The sequence below is a fragment of the Sesamum indicum genome, linkage group LG6 (assembly GCF_000512975.1).
Source record: "Sesamum indicum cultivar Zhongzhi No. 13 linkage group LG6, S_indicum_v1.0, whole genome shotgun sequence".
In the NCBI taxonomy this organism is placed as follows: Eukaryota; Viridiplantae; Streptophyta; class Magnoliopsida; order Lamiales; family Pedaliaceae; genus Sesamum; species Sesamum indicum.
In genome coordinates, this window is record NC_026150.1 from 17082353 (window position 1) to 17086112 (window position 3760).

Sequence of the window (3760 nt, forward strand, 5' to 3'; positions counted from 1 at the left end):
TTTGGGGGGGGGGGGGTCAAAAATTTCAGAACGTGGAAACAAGGCCAGCCGCATTGGGTTGCTTTAAATAAGTTAGGACACTACGCTTTCAACTCTTGCCTACCTTCTCTTACATTATTAATCAAACATCACAATGTGTGGTGATCTGCTCAAATTCAAACTACACATTCTCTTAAATTCACAAATATTCCCCGTATGACACGATGTCCCTCCGTCTATGCCATTAAATTTATATTTTATTTTCGTATATACAGTACACTCCGACCATTTTTTATTAGTAATTAGTGAAATTTGCAATATTTAGATATTCGATATAAGCAATTAATCAAGTCTTTTTTTGATGCTAACGTAAAAATTAAAAATGGCGTAAACTTTATACATACTTATCATATTTTGGTAAACAAAAAAAAAAAAAAAAGAATTATATATATCATTTATCCAGTCTAACTAACCTAACTCCCACAACCAACCAAACTTAGTCGTTGTGAGGTACATATTATAATTGTTACTGTGCAAGAAGTGATTGTTTTTGAAGTAGTTGGATGAAGTTGAACCGGCTTCTTAAAATAGATGGTCTCATCCGTAACATGTAATAAATACAGACAAACCCTTTGCCCAACAGCTGCTGCTGTTGATTCTTACATAATTTAAGACATTCAACTCTTATCATATATCGTAATTCTTAATTTTTCTCAAGATTGTTGAAATCTATGAATGCGGAATAATTGCTACTGTTATCTTAAGTTCTTTGAATATTTAAATTTATTCTTAATTTCATATCTTCCCTACAATAAAAATTTATCAGAATAATAATTTTAATTTTTTAAAAATAATTTCATAATTACAATTTTTCTCTTTTTTCGCAATCCACTTCTTCACGCTTTTCTTTCGCCTTACTTTTTCATTTTTTTTTTATCTCACAAACTTTCATATTTTTACAAAATTCACAATTATAATTTTCTGTCGTCTCGCGGATTTCTTTACACCACAGTTGTTTTTTTATAATTTTTTTCATTTTACACCATATTTTCTTTTTATACGTTTACGAAAATTGCATGCAACAATGACTAGTATGTATGTGTGTATATATATAACCTCTCCCAACTTTGCTTTCCGTACGCCTAAGACTAATTAAATTTTTTATACTAAATCTTATAAATAATTAATTAACAGAATTAATCACTAATTGAATTTCAATAAATAATATTTTTTTTGTATTTCAGTGCAAGAATAATATTTAAGCAATGCTAGAGATTGACGTTCGAACAAACATATATATAAAAATATACTTTTTTTTTTCCAGATTCTATGAATATGGTTAAATAAATAATATTTACTGGTAGCATACTAATATTTTACTCATTAATTTGTTTTGTAGAACTCTGACTTTTACTTTTTCACACTTATACTTCTTTAATATTTAATTCTAATATACTATTACTGTTTCAGTTCTTATTTAATTCCTTTATATATATATGTAATATTTAATTTGTATTTTATCAAATGGTTACAGACATACATAGACCCAACCCTAATTGTATAGGTAAATTATTAGAATAGTCAACCCTCATCATATCATCATCATCATTGTCGTCATATTATTAAAAAAGTTAAAATTTTGCTACACTATAAATGCTACGACTTCAAAATTATGATAATTTAATATTATTAACCATAATTAAATATCATCAAAGAAAAAATTTATATTTTTACCATAATTAATCAATTTTTAGCTATGGCAAAAACATTTGCTATGATTTTGGCCATAGCTAATGTTTTAGCTACATTTACAGAAACAACAGCCAACGACCCTTGTAGAATCATGATTTATTTGTATTTTTTACGCTTTTTTTCTTTTGACTAAAATTATTAATCGTAGCAAAAAGTCATATTTTTTTTAAGTGTTATCATATATAATTATTATTATTAAATAGTTGGTCGACAAATATTCTAAATAAGGATGTTTGTCCTTTTGACTTTAAATGCAATATCTCAAGGAGTATGGTAGCAATTAATTTACAAGAAAATTATTGATTTCTTGAAACCATTTACATAAATATATATATATATGTGTGTGGGTGTTTATATATTCATTCATTGGTTCGCGTGACAATCATAATCGTATATTAATATATAATTGGATTTCGTATTATGATGTGCATGGGCGCTTAATTTGAAATTAATTAGCTGCGATTTAGCTATCACACGTACACGTAAGTACCGGTTTTAATTAAGTATTTCAGTTAAAATTATATCAATGGAATATTTTCTAGTTTAGAACTATGTTCTTTAATTAGTTTGATAATTATATGTCAGAGATTTTTATCGCTTTAAACTAGAAAATAAATAATACATAAATGATACTTTTTCAGTAGACATCGATCTTCGATCCTTTAAGATAAAATTGCTACAACTATTTATTTTAAGCTGGATGGCGGAAAAAAAATAACCCAAATAAATTGGACAAGAAACACATGTGATTTTACTATTATAATTTGATAAATAATTTGTCAACAGAAAATTTAACTAATATAAATTGTAAAAACAACCTGATCAAAGTAATTCTCGGGAGTTACACCAAAGTTTTCTTGAATAAATTTAATTTAATTATTAGTTTCTTGCATGAAGTAACGTTACCAAATTAACAAGAAAATGCAATTAATGAAAAATATCTGCAATATATCGATCGAAATTTAGTGGTTAAGACTAATATTGAGGTCCCACGATTAAGTTGAAGAATCGATTCGAGTTTCAGTGAATGTGTGGGTATTTGTCTCACTTTATGTGATATTGTAATTTATTTGTCCTTAGTTGTTTGTTGAATTGATATATTTTGTCTATTGATCTTAGCCGTATTGATATATTAGTAAAATCGATGTATTACTCAAAAAAAAAATAAAAAATTCCAGCAATATTTGCAAACTCCGGTGATTGAAAAACAAAAATTAAAAAAAATCATAGCACGTATTTGGTACTCTAGAAGGATAAAAGATTAAAGCGTTAAAATACAAAAAATACAGAATGAAAATTTTATTTTTTTTATATTAAAAAAAGAAACCTTTTTGCATTTATACTTATATATATATATATGAGGGGCATGTGAAATAATGAGCATAATTCCAAGAAAGGAACCCTTTCCGGGTGGTAATTATTGAAAAGGACACAAGCAAAATTGCATTTCTATTTCAAGAATGTGTATCATTTCAGCCAATCATCACTAATATATCTTAATTGGGCATATCCATCCGCAACATCAACATATATGCCCCTCCACCCAAGATCAATAACATTATGTTTTCAGCTGAAGTGAACTTAACGAGCAACTGTATGTACGTGGTAACTCTATTCCGACCAGTGTCGTAAAGGCAACTTGTGAGTACGAGTAGGAGTAGATACATGATGGTGGTGGGACTGTCGTCGTCTACTTCCTTCTTTCTCCACTGTCCCAAAACTACACTTTTAACGTTTTCCAACTTTCTTTTTACGTGGTCTTTTTGTCACAGTTAGTAGTACTGAAGCAAGCAAATGTGGTAAAATAAATGCAAGAAAACGAAAATTAGAGGCCTGCCACTGTTTGGGCTTATGGGAAAACTCGTCACTTTCACAGATTCTCCATCATCACCCCCACCACCCAAACAACAACTTCTTTCAGAATTCCATCAATTTCTATCATTTTCTCTCTGTCAGAATTTGAATTTGTGTTGATGAATTTGGTTCAAGAATTCATCAGCTACGTGTTTATTTTCCCATTTCTTGAAAA